Here is a 22,295-nt window from a genome sequence, read left to right on the forward strand (position 1 = left end):
GAGGCACAAAAATACTGAAGATAATAACTCCTTAAACTACATAGTAGTACAAATGGTAAAATAGATGCTAAAATTCAGTGAAAAGAATTGTTCCTTAAAAAGAAGAATTGGGGGGGCAGCTAGGTGGCGCAGTGGATAGAGCACTGGCCTTGGAGTCAGGAGTACCTGGGTTCAAATTTGACCTCAGACACTTAATAATTATCTAGCTGTGTGGCCTTGGGCAAACCACTTAACCCCATTGCCTTGAAAATCTAAAAAAAAAAAGAATTTGTTAAATGAAAAAAGGTATACATAAATTCACTGAAGAGAATTCACTAAAAAGTTCACTCTTCTTGGTTATTTCTATTCAACCTGCTCATTTTTCTTTGATCTTCGGAGCAAAGAACAGCTCCCAACATCATTTGGATATTTTTTTTGTCCTCAACAGATGTTGAAAGTTCTTTTCACTATTAATTATTTTTATCACAGAAATCCTTTCCCACATTTTTCTACATGCTTTCATGTTCCTAAAGTTAGAACTGAGAAAATGAAGTCTAATGACTCCCCGAAACATCAAGAAACAACAAAACAAAATCAAAAGAAAAAAAAGAAAGAAATGTGAAGTATCTAAGCGAAGAAAATATAATTGACCTAAATTAGATCAAGGAAAGATAATTTAATAATTAATGGACTACCTGAAATTCATGCATAAAAAATGAGCCTAGATATAATGAGCCTTCAAGAATATATTAAGGATACAGCCTTGAAAATCTAGAACAAGAGATATAAATTGTACAGGTAGAACATTGTACACATTAACAACAATATTGAATAATCATAAAAAATGAATAACAGCTATTCTTAGTTATACAATGATCTAAGACAATTCTAAAAAAACATATGTGGAAAAATGCCATCCACTTCTAAAAAAAGAACAATGAAATCTGAATGCAGATTAAAGCAAATTTAAAATAAAAAACAACTTTATTTTTCTGATTTTTAAAATATTTTCTTTTTTCCTTTTATTTAATATTTATTTATTCTCATTTTGTACAATTTTTTATACGTTAATAAAATATTCTTGTTTAAGAGTAAACAAAATAGCCCCTCCCCAAAAAAATATAGACTCACTTGAGCAATAAAGTAAAAGGGAGAGAAAAAAATTAAAATTAAAATTAAGAAAAATAATAGTAATAATTGTAGGTATGGCTAGGTGGCACAGCGGACAGAGCACCAGCCCTGGAGCCAGGAGCACCCAAGCCCATATCCGGCCCTGTACACCCAACAATCACCCAGCTGTGTGACATGGAAGCCACCCCACTGCCCTGCATAAACCAAAAAAAGAAAAAAAAAAGACCTAAAATAAAATAAAATAGTAATAATATTAAGGGCAGCTGGGTGGCAGACAGAGCCCTGGCTCTTGAGCCAGGAGCACCTGGGTCCTAATCCGACCTCAGACACCCAACGATCATCCTGCTATGAGGCCCCAGGCAGGCCACCCAGCCCCATTTGCCTTACACCCCCCCCCCAAATAATAATAATAAAAAATGTGCTTCAGTCTGTGTTCCAACACCACCAACTCTGTCGCAGGTGGATCACATTCTTTATGATAAGTCCATCACAAAAGTTACTTCCATATTTTTTCCACCATTGCCTTTGCTGATCACAACTCCCTCCTTTCATATTTCGCCACTACCATGTACTATATTTTCTCTCTCCTTTCACTGACTTTGCTGTAGGGTAGCTGAGTGGTGCAGCAGACAGATTCCCTGGCCCTGGGGCCAAGAGGCCCTGAGCCCCACTACCACCCCTTAGGCCCAGCATCCACCTGGCCCTATGGTCCCAGACAGGCCATCCAATCCTAGCCCCTTGCAAGAAGTAAAAAAGAAAATGCATTATATCTGACCACTCTCCCACCATGGGCCATCCTCTCCTCCTTCATTCACATTCCCACCCCTTCCCCCTGTCCCCCCATCTCTCCTTCTTACTCCAGAAATCTATTCCCCATTGAATATATATATGCTGTTTCCTCTCCTAGCCACGTCTGATGAGAGTGAAGATTCCCTCATTCCCCCTTGCCTTCCCCCCCTTCCATATCATTGCAATAGTTCATTGTTATGAAGAAAAATCTTATTATGTGAAACATCTTGACCTATTCCCCCTCTCCTTTCTCCTATTACATTTCCCTTTTTTCTATTGACTTCATTTTTATATCATATTTTATCTTCAAATTCAGCTTTCTCCTGTGTTTCACCTATAAAAGCTCCTTCTACCTGTTCTTTTAATTGAGAAGGTTCATATGAGTATTATCAGTGTCATTTTTCTATACAAGAATACATGCAGTTCATCATCATTAAGTCCCTCATATTTTCCCCTTCTCTTCCAATCTCTATGCTTCACCGGAGTCCTGTATTTTAAGATCGAACCTTCTGTTCAGCTCTGGCCATTCCAACAGGAACATTTGAAATTCCTCTGTTTCATTGAAAGTCCATCTTTTTCCCTAGAAGAGGACATTCAGTTTTGCTGGGTAGTTGATTCTAGGTTACATTCTAAGCTCTTTTGCCTTCTAGTATATCATATTCCAAGCCCTACGAGCTTTTAATGTATTTTCTACTAAGTCCTGTGAGATCCTGATTGCACCTCCATGGTATTTGAATTCTGTCCTTCTGGCTGCTTGTAATATTTTCTCTTTGACTTGGGAGTTCTGGAACTTGGCTATACTATTCCTGGGGGTTGGTTTTTTGGGATCTCTTTCTTGGGGGGATCTGTGGATTCTCTCCATTTCTATTTTGCCCTCTGCTTCTAGGATACCAGGGCAATTTTCCTGTAGTAATTCTTTGAAAATGATGTCAAGGCTCTTTTCCTGATCATGACTTTCAGGTATTACAATAATTTTTAAATTATCTTTCTTCAGTCTGTTTTCCATATCAGTTGTTTTTTCAATGAGATGTTTCACATTTTCTTCTAATTTTTCATTCTTTTGGTTTTGAAGTATTGAGTCCTGATTTCTTATAAATTCATCAATCTCCCTGAATTCTATTCTTTGTCTGAAGGATTTGTTTTCCTCAGAGAGTTTTCTTATCTCTTTTTTCCATCTGGCCAATTCTGCTTTTTAAAGTATTCTTCCCCTCAATAACTTTTTGAACTGTTTTATCCATTTGACCTAATCTGGTTTTTAGCATGCTATTTTCTTTAGCATTTTTTTGGATTTCCTTGACTAAGCTGCTTACCTCATTTTCATGTTTTTCCTGCATCTCTCTCATTTCTTTTCCCAGTTTCTCTTCTAATTCCCTCATTTGATTTTCTATGTCTTTTTTGAGCTCTCTCATAGTCTGAGCACAATTTCTGTTTTTCTTGCAGTCTTTAGATGCAGGAGCTTGCCCTTCCTCATTTTCAGACTGAGTGTTTTGATCCTTCTTGGACTCACAGGTAAAATATTTCTCAATGGTGTTCCTCTTGTTTATCTGCTTGCTCATTTTCCCAGCCTTTGTTTGTTTTGGGGGTGCCTGTTTTTGGGGTGCTTCCTGAGCTTTTGGGACACTCCCACAAGGGTCTCAGTGTGTGAGGCTCTGTCCTCCCTCCTGGAATGTGAATGAGCATATGTGCCCCTCGTCTGCTACAGGGCTGAGGTGGGGAAGGGGGGCCTAGACTGCGATCAGGATCTGAATGTGGTCAGAAGCCCAGAGTCCTATTCCTGAGGCAGAGCTCAGCAGTCTCTCTCTTCACTCCCCTCCCTAGGTTCAATGGGCTCATGCCCTGGGGGCTCCTGCTTACTGACTCTGCCTGCTTCTGTTTCCTGGATCTGGACTGCCTTGGCCATGCTTGTTATGTGCCCTGAGGGCTGGGCTTCACGTGCTCCCTCTGGCAGAGGTCCCCCACTGTTCCCCAAATTTGTGCCCAGTGCTCCCCGGGGCATAGATCAGGAAACTCCCCCACTGCTGTGAGCCGTGGCTCCCAGAGCCCTGGGACTGCCTCCTGAAGGCTGAAGTTCTTTTGCTCTGGCGGGCCACCCTTCTGGCTGGCGACCCTCCAACTCCAGAGAGCAGAGACTTTCTGCTCTTTTTCAGGTTACCTTGAGTAGGAGAACTGCCTCACTGGGTCCCTCTGTGGGTTCTGTCTCTCGGAAAATTTAATCAGAGTCCTTAGTTTATGTTTTATGAGAGAGCTCCTAAGACTCTGCCTAAAATGTTTTCTTTAAAAATATTACTAATATAGAAGTGTTTTGTATGACTCATGTTTTTCCTTTATCAAATTACTTGCCTCTCATGGATGTAGGAAGAAAGGGGGAGAGGGAAAGAATTTAGAATTGAAATTTTTCAAAAAATACACCAAATGTTAAAAAAATTGCTTTTTACATATAGTTGAAAAATGAAATATTTTAAAAATAAAAAAATGTAGTTATAAAACCAATGCAATTAAAATTGATAGCTAAGGGGAAAATTCTTTGAAGATGTTTCTTTGATAAAGATCTTATTTTTGAAAGAAGTAAAGAAATGATCCCTATTTATAAGAATTAGAGCTTTTTCTAAGAAATAAAGTCAAATGTTATAAACTGTCAGTTCTCAGGGAAAGAAATTTAAATATCAACAGTAATATTAGAAATCTTCTAATTTCAGTGCACTAATAATGATAAAATGAACATAAAACAAAACCCAAGAATCCCTTTCAATGTCATCAGATCAGAAAAGATTATATAAAAGGAAAATATAAATGTTAAGGGTTATTGGAAAACAAGGAGATTAATACACTTTTTGGTGGGGCTGTGAACTGTAGGCAGCAATATTAGAAAATAACTTGGACTAAGCCTAAAAGACATCAAATTATGCTCATTGTTTCCATTGATACCTCATCTAGGCTTATACTCTAAAGAGACTGAAGACAGGGGAAAAAAGACTTTTATGTAGAAAAATATTCATAGCAGCTTTGCTCTTTTTAGAAAGAACCTGAAATTTAGAGAATATTCATTATTTGTATAATGGCATACTTCATATATGTGATAGAATATTATTGTGCCACAAGAAACAAAGAGATGCCTTCTGCAAAACCAGGGAAAACATTTCAATTGCTGCAGAGTGAAAGGAGCAGAAGCAAGAGAATAATTTTTACAATACCAACAGTGTAAAAACAAATAATTTTTGAAAAAAAATTTAAGAACTGAGAAATAAAATGGCCAATTATGTTTCTGGAGATAATGTTCTAGGGTATCCAACAAAGGGTGGATATAATTTTAATTAGTAACCAAATGAGAAGAGCTAGTGAGAACAAGTGAGGATCTTCATGAATATTAGTATAAAAGACATCTCTAGGGTTAACATAATTATGTTAATAATAATATGTATGAATATGCCAATTCATAAACATAGGATTCCATTACTGAGATTTATGTGTATCCTCTAAGAAATTTATAATCTGGTTTCTTGTCACCTGTGATTAATGTGTAGGAAATTATCTTAAATACAGAACCTTAGACCTCAAAGGGACACTAGAGTTCATCCAGTCTATTTACTTGACAGATGAGTACACTGAATCTTAAAAGACTTAGTACCAATTGACATGCTCAAGAATATTATATCAATGAAGAACCAGGTTTCCCCATCTAATATCTAGTGAGAAAATTTTGCTTCAGACATCTAGGAAGTTAGTGTTGGTTATTGAAACATTATTGTTGAAATAAAAACAAAATTTTGGTTTTGAGCATAGGTTATACTCAATATATGTCCATGGGGAGTCATTGTCTCTTTGTCAGTCTTTTTCCTTTGTAAATGGAGATGATATCAAGCTACCCAATTTGAAGAATTTGAGAAACAAATTTGGGAAACTATAATGTGTTGAATAAATGTGAACTTTTATTACCTAGCTAAGAGAGATATAATTTCCCTAGGGTCTCATAAAAAACATCACTATTGACCTCATTAATTATGAAGAGGTTCAGTCATTTGTTGTTTTTTTTTTCCAGTGAAAAGTAAGACAAAAGGGAGTAGGAAGCATATGAGTGATTTGCTAGCTTATGTTCTCCAAGGCCATAAAGACCTACTTTGATGCTTCATTCTGGAAGACATGCAATCTTGAGTTTTCAAAGGGTATAATATAATTAATAGAATTGGGGAGTTCTAGTCAGACTATCCTGGCAGAAAACCTTCAAATATGGTTCTAGAAATAGATTATATGTGCTTTCTGAGGATTAGCCTAGCTAAAGAAGTACATTGAGAGAATGGAATTTTATTTCTATTTTTTTTCTCCAGGACCTAATAGTATTGAGAACATAATAAGAGCTTAAAAATGCTTGTTGATTGATTAGATATAGAAAGGCTTTCACTAGTAGGCTTATGGCAGCTAAGTGGCACAATAGATATAGAGCACTAATCTAGAAAGGCCTGAATTCAAATCTTGCCTCAGACATTTAAATATCTATACCATACAGGGCAAGTCAATCTATGTCTGACTGAGTTTACTCAATTAGAAAATGGGTATCATAAAATACTTTCTTTGTAAGGTTGCTTTAACTCTAAAATGAAATTTATTTTTTAAAGTATATAGAAGAGCCTGAAACATAGCTGATGTTATGTGAATATATCTTTCTTTTCCTATTTTTTGGCCATGACAATCTCTGAAGCAAGAAAAATACAAAATAGTCCTAAATCCTATATTTTTAACTTTTGGTAGTAGAATGGGGAAAGAACACAAGGTGCTAAGAATTACATCATTTTAGACTATAAATAAATATTAAGAGAAGCAACATGGAATAATGGATAGGGATTTGGTCAAGAAAAATGTGACTCAAACCAGTAATGGAAATATATTCATACTGGCTGAGTGTCTCTGGGCAAGTCCTGTGGTCTCTCAGTCTTTTAGGTAATTCCTAAACCTATAAATTCTACATCAGAAGAGTAAAATTCCTTACCTGGGAACTGAAATTACCAAAATCCATTCCTATTATAAATAAACATTAAGTTTGTTGATCCTCTTAAAGCAAATATCTATTCAGTGATAAAAGAGTGGACACAGAATTGCAATCACAAAACTTGACTTCTTTGCTATAGAAAACTAAATGAAAGGATGGCTCAGCAGTCCTCCTTGGAAAGATAAGTAGTAGAGCTGGAAGAGTTAGTTATTATTCCAAACATTACACCATATAACACTTGGTTGTCTTGAATTTAAGTGCTCTTGGTAAACATTGACAAAAAATCCAAAAATTAAAAAGAGTATGAAGAAAATTACAGTTTTGTGCCAGTATCTGCTGGAAAGAATGAGGTCTTAGAGAGTTTCTAAGAGGGATATGATTAAGACCGTTAAAATTTAATCACCATTTTTTTTATTCAATGACTTTAATGCAAAAGTAGGCAAAGATAAGGAGAGCAAAAATGTCAGAATGTGTGATGCAGGAATAAGAAATGAGAGAGGTAAAGGCTTATAAATTATGCATAAGTCTTATGGTTATAAGTTGTGAATTTTTTACAAGAAGAATGTTCAAAGGTATGGACATTGAATAATATGTAAAAAGTTAAATTAATCACATCTTAACAGAAAGGAAAGTACTAATTACAATATAGGAAGTATTTCCAAATGTGCTGTAGCCCATCTGATGACTTGGAACCAAGATCAAAATCACTTCTAAACTAAACAACAAAATAATAATTAAAAAAAGTGTGCAACTACAAAAATTCCAACTCAAACTAAACAAGCTATTAATACTGAAAATGGGAAATGGATAAAAGAACAGATATCAAGTCTATCACTGTTTCCTAACTTTTCTAAATCACTATAAAGAAAAAAAACAAAGGATCAAAGAAAATACCACATTTAAGGATTTCCTTTCAAGGAGTGATATTATAGCTAAAATTATCCTTTTAGAGGACAAACCATTTAAAAAAGTTCTATTGAAAGGAGATAAAATGCTATGAAATATTACCAGACAGGAAGTCATGAAGGGAAAAAAAAATTCAGTAAATTGTAAAGAGAACTAATTAGGCCAGTTCATTCTGAAATCATGTTTTGAAGTGGTGGGAGGAAGATAACCACAGGAAAAATATCTATGACAAACTTTTGTCTCCATCAGTAACAGTGGTGTGAACCACATCTGGATTTAACATTACAAATCCCAATATGTTGTATGAGGAAACAAAAATAATACTAACGAAAACAAGAATGGGAAATCATCAGAGCTTGACAAAATATCCAGGACAGGACTATATTGGAGGGAACACAGCATAAAGAGTACATAAGGATTTAATCTTAAGATCTTGTAAGATTGAAGGATACTGAACACTTGGGAAGAAAATCACATGGAAATCATTACTGAAAAAGATGACAGAGAAATACTGATAACTATTTATCTACTTTTCCAACTTTACAAAATCTCCAATCTACCCAATGGATACTACTAGATAGTACTTATTTATCACTTCAAAGTTTGCAAAGAACTTTATAAATGATGCAATTGTATCATGACAATTATTCTTGGAGATGAGTGCTATAATTATTCTTTTTAAATATGATATCTGAGGCAAATTGAGGTAAAATGGCTGGGGTCAAACAGCTAGTTAAATGACAGAGAGAGAGAATTCAAAATTAAGTCTTCTTAACTCTACATCTGTCTTTCTATTCACTACATCACCTATCTGCCTACAGTTACATTATGACAACTTTGATGTACTTATGAGAAAAGAGAATATTAAAATATTTTACAGCAGATCACAGTCTTTCAGTCATAACTTGCCTTAAATGCAGAAAATATAAGAGTCCACTGTGTTTATTGTTTGAATATAAGATTTGTGTTTTAAGTGAGTATATGTTATATAGATATATGTATGTATATTTGCATAGACAAAGATAGATACAATGATTTTGTGATGCAAACCACTACTCTAACAACTCTTCTTCAACAAGGTAATTCCTATGCATATTCAAAATAACATAAAATTCCCTTAAATATATAACAGAAGAGATTTTTTCAATCATTTCCTGATAATTAGTAAGCAAATAATGAAATGTGAAATATATGTTCAGTGAAAGTGTTCGCTACCCTCTTGGGGGATATTCAATGCAAATAGCAATAGATTGTGAATCCTTATAGACTGTGGATTCTTCCACATGCTTCTGTTTGCAGATAAATGTGTTCTGATTTCATCAAGATTTTGAATACTGCAGAATTTCTTAAATAATAAGGATAATAATAAACAATAGGTTACATTTATATAGTCTTTTTGGGCTGGGAAAGTGTTTTATAAATAATATTTCATTTTAATCTCACCATAACCCCAAAAGGTAGTTGATAATCTTATCCCTATTTCACAGATAAAGAAACAGTGGGGGGGAAGAGTATAAGTGACTGCTAAATGTCATATAAGCAGTCAATATTTTATCCAAATTTTAACTTAGTCCTTTCTGATTTTAAGGTCCAATATTCCATAATATCCATAATTATATAAAATAATTCAATTTAACCCTCTCACATTGGAAAAATTCTAATAAAATAATAAATGAACAATACTTATCTATTCTTTGATTTTTTCAAAAGAAATCCAGGAGAGCTGGTTCATAGACTACATATCAACAGATCTTTATATGAATGGATAGATAGATGGATGGATATAGATGATATCAAGTTTTATATATAATAAGCAGGCAATTTGAATGGACAATGAATTGGATCCAGAATCAAATAGAAAAGTGATAGGACTTACCAACCTAGATTGGAACATTTTGAATTACTTTTAATAACTCTCAGCTTCTCCCTGAAAGAGGTTCATTATTTTAACATGAATATTCTTCTAATGATACTGTAGGATTGCTCATGAATACATTCTAAGAAAAATTCAAGTTGCAGTCAACTAAAATGCAATAGAGAAGTGCATAATAGATATTATCAAATTACAACATATTATATAAAATGAATTGCACAGGAGGAGTGGTTTAAAGAATATTATCAAGGATGAGGGAAAAAGAAATTCCCACAAGAAGTAGTGTAAAGGATATAATTAGTATGATTAAAAAAGGACATGATTTCACCATTAAGTGAGAATATTGGGTAACCAATGTCTATCCTGTATATGGTCTGTTAGGATGCACATAATGTCAAGAGATCCAGAGATCCTTTATTTTTGGTAGACACCAATGTTGAATTTTTGGGAAGACAGTGGCAAGTCTCATAGTTTAAGAAGTGGTTGGAAGGTAATAATAGATTCCCTGAAATTATTAAGTAGGTTATTCATGATAAAGAAATATTTTAGTAGTAACACCTTAATTCTATATATGTCTAAATTAGATGCTAAAAGTTAATTAGAAGATCATATCAGACTATACTTGCTTCTCAGGACTAGATTCACAAAAAGTATTAGGGAATTTTTCCAAGACTTTCTGAAACATGAGTAGTTCTGAGAAATTTGAACCAGATATTTTTAATCAAATCCTTCATGTTTTATGTTCTAGATATATAACTTTGGGAAAGCAAATTATTTTCATTGGTCCTTGGCATCTTAATTCATAAGATTATCTCTAAGATCACTTTCAGTGCTAAATCCTCCTATAAGGCAAGTTCACATTAAGAGACTCTGGTGCATTACCAGCATAAGAAATATGGAACTCAGCATGAACTACAAAGAAATGAAACAGTAATAACTTAATTAAGAGATAATATTGTGAGTGTTGTATTAATGTGTCGAATTCAAAGTCTTACAACCAGTATGATGCCAAAGCCAGGATAATATAATCATGGCCCAATATTTTCAGAGTCTCCTTCTTGTTCTAGGGATTAGACATTTGAAAGTAGTCAATGGACAAAGAAGAGTCAATAAATATTTATTAAGCTCTTATTGTATGTTCAAAGATAAGAGATAAATGTACAAAGAAAGTTTCTGAATGAGGTAAGTTCCCAGTGAACTTGCACTCAAATGGGTGATGCTATCATATTGTTGCTGAAATTGATGAGAGGGATGTAGCTAGCTTATGCAGTGGATAGAGCATCGGCCCTGGAGTCAGGAGGACCTGAGTTTAAATCTGCCCTCAGACATCTAATACCTCCTTAGCTGTGTGACCTTGGGTAAATCACTTAATCCCATTGCCATGCAAAAAATAATAAAAAGAAACAAACAAAATTACAAAAACAAAATTGATAAGATGAATTAGGGTTAATTTTCCACAATAATCCTTTCATTCTTCCACATGTAGTCACTAAGTTGGACTATAATTATGAATATCATAACCTTTTTTCTCATCATATCTGACTAGTTGATAATAATTTTAAATTATTAAATTAATAATTTCCTTTTGAATTTTGCAATTTTCCTCCTTATCTCACTTCCTTCCCCTCCACAGAAAGCAGTCTGTTAGTCTTTACATTGTTTCCATGCTACACATTGATCTAAGTTGAATGTGTTGAGAGAGATATCATATCCTTAAGAAAAAAAATAAGAGATAGCAAAATCACACAAGATAACTGTTTTTTAAGAAAATTAAACATAATAGTCTTTGGTCTTTGTTGAAACTCTGGAATTCTTTCTTTGGATACAGATGGCATTCTCCATTGCAGATATCCCCAAATTGTCTCTGATGGTTGCACTTATGAAATGAGCAAGTCCATTAATGTTGCCCCGTGTTGCTGCTATAGTGGCCAAAGTATTTCTGGATCTGCTTATCTCTCTCAGCATCAGTTCATGAAAATCCTTCCAGGCTTCTCTGAATTCCCATCCCTCCTGGTTTCTAATAGAACAATAGTGCTCCATAATGCACAAATACCACAATTTGCTCAGCCATTCCTCAATTGATGTACATTCACTCAATTTCCAATTCTTTGTCACCATAAACAGAGCTGCTATGAGTATTCTTGTAAAAGTCATGTTTTAACCCTTTTTCATGATCTCTTCATGGTACAGACCCAACAGTGTTACTGCTGGATCAAAGGGTATGCACATTTTTGTTACCCTTTAGTTATAATTCCAAATTACTCTCCAGAAAGGTCCAATGAGTTCACAGCTCCACCAACAATGTACTAGTGTCCCAGATTTCCCACATCCTTTCCAACATTGATCATTGTTCTTTCTGGTCATATTGGCCAGTCTGACAGGTGTGAGATACTTTAGTTTGCAGTTTTCAAACTGGGGATGATTTAGAGCAATTTTTCATATTACTATGGATTGCTTTGATTTCTTCATCTGTCAATTGCCTCTGCATAGGATTTGACTATTTGTCAATTGGGGAATGGCTTGTTTTTTTTTATAAATTTGACTCAGTTCTCTATATATTTTAGAAATAGGTCCTTTGTCAAAAATACTAGTTGTAAAAATTGTTTCCCGATTTACTACATTTCTTTTGATTTTGTTTATAGTGGCTTTGTGCAAAAGCTTTTTAATTTAATGTAATTAAAATTATCATTTGTTTTGAATGATGCTTTCTATCTTTTCCTTGGTCATAAACTGTTCCCTTCCCATAGCTCTGACAGATAAACTATTTCTTGATCTCCTAGTTTGCTTATAATATTGTCTTTTATGTCTAAATCCTATCCATTTTGATCTCATCTTGGTATAGGGTGTGAGATGTTTCTGCCATACTAACTTCCAATTTTCCCAACAGTTTTTATCAAAGAGTTTTTTTTCCCCAAAAGCTGAACTCTTTAGCTTTATCAAACAGAAGGTTACCATAATCATTTCCTGCTATCTCTTTTACACCTAGTCTATTCCACTGATCCACCACTCTATTTCTTAGCCAATACCAGACAGTTTTGATGACTGATGCTTTATAATATAATTTTGGATTTGGTAAGGCTTAGCCACCTTATTTTGTACTTTTTAAAATTAAATACCTCAAAATTTCTGTCTTTTTATTTCTCCATCTAAATTTACTTACAATTTTTCCTAACTCATTAAAGTACTCTTTTGGAATTTTGATTGGTAGGGCACTAAATAAGAAGTTAAATTTTGGTCGAATTGTCATTTTTATTATATTAGCTTGGCGTATCCATGAGCAGTTGATATTTTCCCAGTTATTTAAATCTGATTTTATTTGTGTGAGAAGTGTTTTGTAAGTATTTTCATGAAGTTTCTGAGTCTGCCTTGGCAGGTGGATTCCCAATTATTTTATATTGACAGAAGTTACTTTGAATGGGATTTCTCTTTCTAGCTCTTTCTGCTCTATCTTGCTAGTCATATATAGAAATGTTGAGGGTTTATTTATATCCTGCAAATTTGCTAAACTTGCTAATTGTTTCTAGTAGTTTTTTAGATGATATTTTAGTATTTCCTAGGTATACCATTATGTCATCTGCAAAGAGGTGAGAGTTTTGACTCTTCCTTCCCAATTCTAATTCTTTCAATTTCTTTTTCTTTTATTGCAGAAGCTAACATTTCTAATTCAATATTGAATAGTAGTGCTGTTAATGGGCACCCTTGTTTCACCCCTGATCTTATTGGGAATTCCTCTAGCTTATACCCATTGCATATAGTGCTTGTTGATGATTTCAGACAGATAATACTTATCATTCTAAGGAACAATGCATTTATTTCTATACTCTCTGGTGTTTTTAGTAGGAATGGGTGCTGTAATTTGTCAAAGGATTTTCAACATCTATTGATATAATCATATATTTCTCATATGTTTGTAATTGATATAATTAATTATACTAACAATTTGCCTAATATTGAACCAACTCTGCATTCCTGGGATAAATCCTACTTGATCACAGTGAATTATCCTAGTGATAAGTTGCTGTAATTGTTTTGTTAAGATTTTATATAAGATTGTTGCATCTATATTCATCAGGCAGATAGATCTATAATTTTCTTTCTCTATTTTGACTTTTCCTGGTTTAGGTATCACCACCATAGAAAGAGTTAGGCGGAGTTCAGTCTTTACCTATTTTGTCAAAGAGTTTATATAAAATTGGAACCAATTATTCCTTAAACTTTTGATAGAATTCACTCGTGAATCTATCTGGCCCTGGAGATTTTTTTCTTAGGCAGTTCAATAATGGCTTGTTGACTTTCTTTTTTCTGAGATAGGGTTATTTAGGTATTTAATTTCCTCTTCATTTAACCTTTACAACTTATATATTTTTGTAAATATTCATTCATTTCAATTAGATTGTCAAACTTATTGGCATAGAGATGGGTAAAATAATTGTAAATTATTACTTTAATTTTCCTCTTAATTAGTGGTGAGTTCATCTTTTTTCATTTATGATACTAGCAATTTGATTTTCTTCTTTCATTTTTTTAAATCAAATTAACCAAAGGTTTATCAATTTTATTGTTTTTTAATAAAACCAACTCTTGGTTTTATTTATTAGTTCAATAGTTTTCTTGCTTTTGATTTTATTAATTTCTACTTTAATATTTAGAATTTCTAATTTGGTGTTTAATTGGTAGTTTTTGATTTGTTCTTTCCCTAATTTTTTAAATTACATGTTTAGTTCTTTGATTTCCTCTTTCTCTAATTTATTCATGCAAGCATTTAAAGATATAATATATCTCCTGATAGCTGGCTTGGCTGTATCCCATAAGTTGTGGTATGTTGTTTCATTATTGTCATCATCTAGGATGAAATCATTAATTCTTTCTATAATTTGTTGTTTGATCCATTAATTCTTTAAAATGAGGTTATTTAGTTTCCAATTAATTTTAGCTCTATCTCTCCCTGACCCATTATTGCATGTGATGTTTTATTGCATTATGATCTGAGAAGGATGTATTCATTATTTCTGTCTTTCTGCATTTGATTTTTAGGTTTTTATACCCTAGTACATGGTCAATTTTTGTCTAAGTGCCATGTACTGCATAAAATAGTATATTCCTTTCTATCCCCATTCAGTTTCCTCTATAAGTCTATCATATCTAGAATTTGGATGCTGTCCCATTGGGTGCATATATATATATATATATATATATATATATATATATATATATATATATTCAGTATTGAAATTACTTAATTGTCTATGGTACCTTTTAGGAAGATATAGTTTTTTTCCTTATCTCTTTTCATGAGAACTATTTTTGCAGCTGCTTTGTCTAAGATAAGAATTGCTACCCCTTTTTTTCACTTTAGCTGAAGCAAAATATATTTTATTCCAACCTTTTACCTTTAATCTATATGTATCTCTCTGTTTCAAATGAGTTTCACATAAGCAGCAAATTGTAGGATTCTGGTTTTCAATCTACTCTGCTATTTGCTTAAGTTTTATGAGATACTTCATCCCACTGACATTCAAAGTTATACTTATTCTTTATTTCCTTCCATGCTATCTTCCTTCTGTTTGCATTTTTCCCTTTCTACTTTATCTATATTTGCCATTATTTTATTTCTGAAAACCACCACCTTCATTGTGTTTACCCCCTTATTTCCAACTCCTATTAGCTCCTCTTTTTCTCTCCCCTCCCCATTCCCCCTTTTAATACTTGTAAGGTAAGATAAGTTTCTTAACTTAATTGAGTATGTGTATGTTAACTTTAAGCTAAATCTGAGGAGAGTAAGATTCAGGTGATTCTCACCTCTTCCCTTCTTCCCCTCTATTGCAATGGGTCATTGTAACTCTTTATATAATGTGATTTACCTTATTCAGTCTCCTCCATCCTTGATTCTCATTACTGTCTCCTTTTCAGGGAGGTATTGTTTTTAAATCATTCTGTCAGAGTTACGGTTGAGTTAACCATGTCCATTATTTCAGGCTAGTTATATTCTCTCTAACAGAGTTAAAAATCTTAAGAGTTATAAAAGTCTTTCTCCCAGATGGGATTGGTTAGAAGTTTTTTCTTTACCTTTTTTTTTTACCTTTTCATGTGTGTCTTGAGTCTCCTGTTTGAAGTTCAAATTATCTATTTACCTCTGTTCTTGTCATCAGGAAAAGTTGGAAGTCTCCTGTTTCATTTGATGTCCATCTTTTCCTCTAGAAGAAAAAACTCAGTTTTGCTGGACAGTGAATTCTTGGCTACATCCAAGCTCCCTTACTCTTTGGAATATCTCATTCCATGAACTTTGATCTCTTAATGTTGTTGTAGTCAGGTCCTCTGTTATCCTTACTGAGAGTCCATGGTATCTAAATTGTTTCCTTCTGGCTGCTTTCAGGATTTTATCTTTTATTTGATAGTTTTGGAATTTGGCCAAAATATTCCTTGGTGTTCTCATTTTGGGATCTCTTTCCAGAGGGGATTGATGTATTCTTTCCATAATTATTTTGCTGTCTTGTTCCATGATGTCAAGGCCATTTTTCCATCACTAAATTCTGTAATATTAAGTTCAGGTTTTTTTTCTCTTCAATATTTTCAGGGAGCTCAATGATTCTTAAGTTGTCTCTTCTGTTCCATTCTTGAGGTTATTGGGAAAATCAATGAGCTATTTTATGTTTTATTCTATTTTTTTTTATTTTTTGGTTTTCTTTAATAGATTCTTGTTGTCTCATGGAATCATTAGTTTCCACTGAGTCTATATTTTTAGAGAAGATTTTTCTTTATTTATATTTTGGAACTTTTTTTCCAATTGGTCAATACTATTTTTGAAGGAGTTTTCCATTTATCCAATAGAGGTTTTGAAACAATTATTTTCTTTTTGCATTTGTCCAATTGTATTTTCCAAGGATTTGTTTTCTTGTTGCAAGGTGTTAATTTTCTTATGGGTTTCTTTTCCCAAAGTTTCCAACTGATTTTTAAACTCCTTCAAAGAAGTCTTTCTGGGCTAGAGACCAAATCATATTGTCCTCAGAAGTTCTAGAGCTCTCCGAGTTAGAGTCTTTATATTCTAAGTAGTTTTCTATGGCCTACCCTTTTCACTATCCTTTCTTCATTTTCCTAAGATCTTGTATTGGGGAGGGGCTGGTTCACAGAGGTTTGTTGTTGAGATCCTTAGAGGCTTTGCTCACTGGGTTTGGTAGGGTGTGCTATTTGCTTTCTCTGGAGTGTTTGTGACCTTAGAGGCTCCCTCCCTAGGCCTGGAGGTTGGTGTTGCTGTATACTTTTATCCTTAAACAATGTGAGCTGGACCTGGGGGTGAGAATGGTAATCTGCTATTCAGGTGAAGCAGCTCTGCTGCCCATGCCTGACCCTGGGGGGTGTGGGATTTGGGGGCTGTTACTATGTTTGTTCTGAAATGAAAGTATGGGTCCAGGGTCTTCTACATTAGCCAAGCCCAGCAGATCTATGTCCAGCTGCACTTTTGCAACTTTCTATGCTGGAACTTGCTTTCCAGCACTGCTGGGACTCCTACTCGACGTCCACTCCCACAGCCAAAGACTCCGTGGCTTTGGACCCCAGGTCCTACAGTCATAGCCTCCATGGTTGATTTTTAGGTTAATCTAGCTCTCACCCCTACCCCCACTGGCTCTCTGCTCTCTGCTCCAGTCTCACCTACGATCCCCAGAGACAGATCTTGAGGTAGATATTCTTCTCCAAGTTTCTTTTTCTGGGTTTTGTCGATGGAATTTCTGTTAAGTGTTTTGTTTCACACTATACCTGAGGGAAGATCAGGAGACTTTAGCATAGTGCCTGTTTTCTCTCCGCCATTTTCCCCTAATCCCAGTTGATAATCTTAATGAGGTTTCACCTACATTGTTATATTGGGGCAGTGAAATCTCCAAGAATTCTAAATCTTTCTGGATTTTTCTATAATGCCAAATAGTTTCAAACAGTCCCAATCATAGCTATAAGTTAAAAAAGTAGGAAAACATTAACACAGAATTTCAAGACATATTCATTAAGAAATTAGGACCTTTATTCCAATAGAAATGGATTAATATCAGGGTCAAAGCAAATCCAGGGATGGAAGGTTTTTAAAAAAATTTTAAATTCTTTTTTAGAGATATTTTATTTTTCCAATTACATGTTATGAAAGTTTTTCAACATTCTTCCACATGCATATTTATAAGTGCCATAATTTCCTCCCACATTCCCTTACCACCCCCCTCCCCTCAGTGACAGTCTAGTAAATACTGAACAAGTCTAGAGAATATTGTACATGTACATTTGTGTTTATCACATTTACACATTAGTCATTTTCTGTGTAAGGAATTAAGACTAAAGGGAAAAAGAAAGAAAACCATGGGATAGGAAGGAAAAACAGACAAGTAAGAGACATTTTTCTTTAAAAAGTGAACATAGTGTTCATTCAGATTCTGTAGTCATTTTTTTTGTTTGTTTGTTTGTTAGTTTGCTTTTTTTCTTCATCTGAATGTGGATAGCATTATCTATAATAGTTTCCAAGGGTTGTACTTGCTCTCTGAACTGCGGAGACTATCTGTATCCATCAAAATCAATCAACTCATGATGTTAATGTGTACAATGTTCTATTGTACTCTGCTCCCTTCCCTCAACATCTGCTTTTGTAATTCTTTCCATGCTCCTCTAGAAACCAACTATTCATGGTTTCTTATAGAACAACAGTGATCCACACCTTTAACCTGCTCTGCTTCAAATGTGTTTCTTGTAACTGTATATACTCTGGGATTATGGTTTTTAATCCATTTTGCTTTTTGCTTCTGTTTTATGAGAGAGTTCATTCACATTTATAGTTAAGATTACTAAATTATTAATTCCCTCCATGTTTTCTTTCCCCATTGGTACTTTTCTCTTTCCTTTTCTCTTATTCCTCCTCACTAATATTTTGCTCCCTTTCCCCCTTTAACTTTTATTTTTAATTTTAACTTTGTTTACTTTCACTTACAACTTTGCCTTTCCTTTTTACCAGTTCCTTATTCCCTTTTCTTTCCCTTTCTGTCCACCTACTTCCCTGTAGAATAGAATGGATTTTTAAACCCAATTGAGAATATGTTTTTCTGACTCTGGATCAAATCTGTTGAGTAGGATTTACTCAGTGTTCACACCCTCCCTTCTTTCCCTATACTATAGGTCTTTGTGCCTCTTCACATGGTGTTATTTATCCAGTAAAGCCTAGCTTTCTCTTTGTATAGTCATTCTTTTTATTTCTTTTTTACTGTTTTAACTTTGTCTTGCACTATATATCCCCTTTGTCAAAATATACTTCTTTTATCTGACCTGATAGAAGTAGTCAGTTAAAGTACTATTAATCAGAGGTTGATTGCTTGCTTGATAAGCAGCATTACTCCAGAGTCACTAAGCACCCTCCCCCTCTTCTGTCTCATTAGAAATATACTGCTTAAGAATCTTGAAGACCTTAGTCACTTTGTACCTTATCCCCTTTTCAAGAGTCCTCCATGGACATCAAATCCTCATGAGTCAAAGCATCATTCAAAGTCAAATCATTTCAGGAACTATTTGTAGCCACCACCACCCCCCCCATCCCTCCAGGCCCCACCAGCTTACTTACTCCAGTTGTAGCCAAAACTATTGGCAAAGATGATCTCTTCATGATGTCTTCATGACCAGAGCCTCTGAATATACTTTTTGTCTCTTACTATAGTACTTCAGTCATGGGCCTACAGATCTCTCCAATCAAAATATTAGATACCTTTTTTCCCACCCTTTAACTATCCTGACAATGCAATTCTCAAAAGTTACATGTTATCTTCCCTTGTAAGGTAGTATGCAATTTAATACTCTTAACTAACATTTGTTTTCCCCCCTCCTATTTTACCTTTTTTTTTATTCCTCCCTTCAGGCTTGTATTCAGAGATTAAATTCTCTGTTCAGTTCTAGTCTTTTTATCAGGAAATTTTGGAAGTTCTCTATTGCATTGAACATCCATCTTTTCCCTTGATGGAATAAACTGAGTTTTGCAGTGTAGTAAATTCTTGGTTGTCATCCAAGGTCCTTTTCCCTACAAAATATCATATTCTAGGCCCTCCAGTCCTTTAATGTTGAAGTAGCTAAATCCTATATATTTCTGATTGTATTTCATTTGTATTTAAATTGCTTCTCTTCGACTGATTGCGGTATTTTCTCCTTTTTTTTTTGAGAATTCTATAATTTGGCTATGATAGTCCTTGGAGGTTTTATCCTGGGGTCTCTTTCTGGAGATATTTTGTGTATTCTTTCAATGGCTATTTTTTTCTTCTTGAGCCAATATATTTGGAGAGTATTCTCTGGTAATTTCCTGAAAGATATTTTCAAGGCTTTTATTTTTGTCTAGGTTTTCTAGTAGATCAATAATTCATAAATTATCTCTTCTAGATCTATATTCCTGGTTGTTTGTTTTTCCTAAAAGGTACTTTTTGTTTACTGTTGACTTTGATGGATTCTTGGTGTCTCATAGATTATTTTGGTCTCTATTTGTCTGATTCTAATTTTAAGAGTTTTATTTTCTTTAGTTAGCTTTTGGTTTTCCAGGTATCAATTTTACTTTTTGTTGAGTTGTATTCCCTTTCCAGTTAGTCAATTTGAATTTTAGGTGAGTTGCTTGATTTATTTTGTGGATAATTGTAGTCTTTTTTATTTGTTTGTTTTTACTTTTATTTTTTATTTTTTATTTTTTTTGGCTGAAATGCTCCTTTATTCTGTTACAAGAAGTGGTTCAAAGGTTAGGAGAGGGACTAACTACTCAGGACAAAGGGAAAAGAAAACAAAAGATCCTTCATTTTGTTTAAGGTGCTGGGGCCGAGCAGTCACTCCACTTAATTATTGGCTGGCCTTCTGAAGAGGGGACTGGCCAAAGACGAGGCCTTGCTTTCTGAATCACTCTTCCTTCCCTTGGCTTACAAAGCACTGTGTCTGAGGCAACCCCTCTGTGGGCTTTGACCAAAGCAGGGGAGCCCAGTGGCTGGGCTAGGAAGGGCGATAAGCACCTGGGCCACCTCTGCAGTGGAGGAAGGGGTGTAGGGCAAAGTAGAGGGGCTTGCTTTTCAATTTGGAAGGTTGATTATTTCATCCCAGATGGGGTGGGGGGCTAGGGGGGTCATCAGGGGCAGATATAAACAAATGTTGAGTGTGTCCAGCACAGCAAAGATATGGCCTCCTCTCAGAAAATAATTTGCGCCAAGGAAAACAGCAGGCTGATGACACTAGTGAACTGGACCTGGAGATGGGCACCTTGGGGAATATGGCAAACACAGAATTCTTCTCATTCTGGCTGTGGTGGCTGAAGTTGAGAAAGGGCAGGGCCAAGAAGTGTGGTAGGGACCTAGCTGAGAACACGAGGAAGCAAGCAGGCTTAGTGGGGGCAGCTGCCCGGACACGTTACAGGCCACACCAAGCCCTAGGAGGGCAAACAAGTGGAGGACCCAGAGACTTCAATGTCAGGGTTGGTTGGACCACCTTGGGGGCTTCCTCTCTTCCCATCTGCCCAGGAAGACCACCCAGCAGAATGGAGGAGAGACTTCCCTAAGTGGTTGCTCCAACCAGGGCAAGCAGGCATGGGGGTCTTCTGGGACCACAAGCCCCTAACAATTATGCTGTTAAAAATGACACAATTCACTTGTCCAAAGGAGTAGCCCCTGCGTGGAAAACTGGGAAGTGTGTCCAGGGAGCCTCAGGATGGGGAGAACTCAAGGGGCTATGCGGACAGGGAGGAGAGGCCAATCAATCAGACCTGCTCCCCATGTGGTGCCCAGGGAGTGAAGACAGCTACTCTCCTCCCCTTCTACTGAACTAGGAACACAACATTTACACAATAGATGAGCACAAGTGGCAGGAGCCATCCCAGACTCACCGCCAGACCCTCGGCCTTCCTGTTGGTAACCACCCTGAATGCTCAGAGATGGCAGCTTGCTGCTTGGCCAGACTCCCAGCCCCACTGCCCTAGAAGGTGCTGGTGCTGGTGCAGGTGGTGAGACGCCTTCCAATGTAGATCCCCAGCCCGATGGCGAGGAAGTGAGAGAGCAGCAGGGACGGAGGAAAACCTTCAAAAACTCTGCCGAGAAGATGCCCCCCTTTTTCATGACGCTCCTGTTTCTCATGCTGAGAGTGGCCAAACGCTTCGGGTGCTTAAAAAGAAACTCCTTTGGGGGGATATTTTCAGGCCTACTGGACCAGTCCCAGATCCAGTCTGAGTTTGTCTTCAGGATGCTCTCTACTTCTTTCCGTCTTTCCATATAGTCTTCTTCAGACTGGAGCTGTTCTTTTCTCCAATGCTGTGAGTATCTGTTTCAGAAATTCGGTTAATATCTTGGGGTGTCTGTGTCCGAGGTGGGCTGTCACAGTGAGAACTCTTGGAGCTGCTCCGTGCAGACTCATGCTGGGCATCCAGAAGAATCTTTTCCATGTTGCCATTATAGGCTGAAATTGAGGATGGCGCTGCACTATGACCATTGCCATTACTGCTGAAGTGCAATGCCATCCAAGAGCCCTGCAGGTTCTCCTGGGGGGGGGGGGTAGGCTGGCCACTCTGCACCATGGCAGGGCCGGGGGGCCGCTGCCGCCGCTGGGGGTGGGGGTCGTGCCGGCGCCCCCGGACCGCTGCCTTGCCACCGCCGCCGCCGCTGCTCT

The 22,295-nt window shown here is 35.7% G+C and overlaps 1 protein-coding gene and 1 pseudogene across 3 annotated transcripts in view; both read right to left on the bottom strand.

Annotated features, from left to right (window-relative positions):
• Positions 1–22,295, bottom strand: part of XIRP2 (xin actin binding repeat containing 2) — a 406,258-nt gene that overhangs the window by 360,161 nt on the left and 23,802 nt on the right. The window lies entirely within an intron of this gene.
• On the bottom strand, positions 1,978–22,203 carry LOC141507800 (BCL2/adenovirus E1B 19 kDa protein-interacting protein 3-like; annotated as a pseudogene).

This window comes from Macrotis lagotis, chromosome 1, assembly GCF_037893015.1.
Source record: "Macrotis lagotis isolate mMagLag1 chromosome 1, bilby.v1.9.chrom.fasta, whole genome shotgun sequence".
Lineage (NCBI taxonomy): Eukaryota > Metazoa > Chordata > Mammalia > Peramelemorphia > Peramelidae > Macrotis > Macrotis lagotis.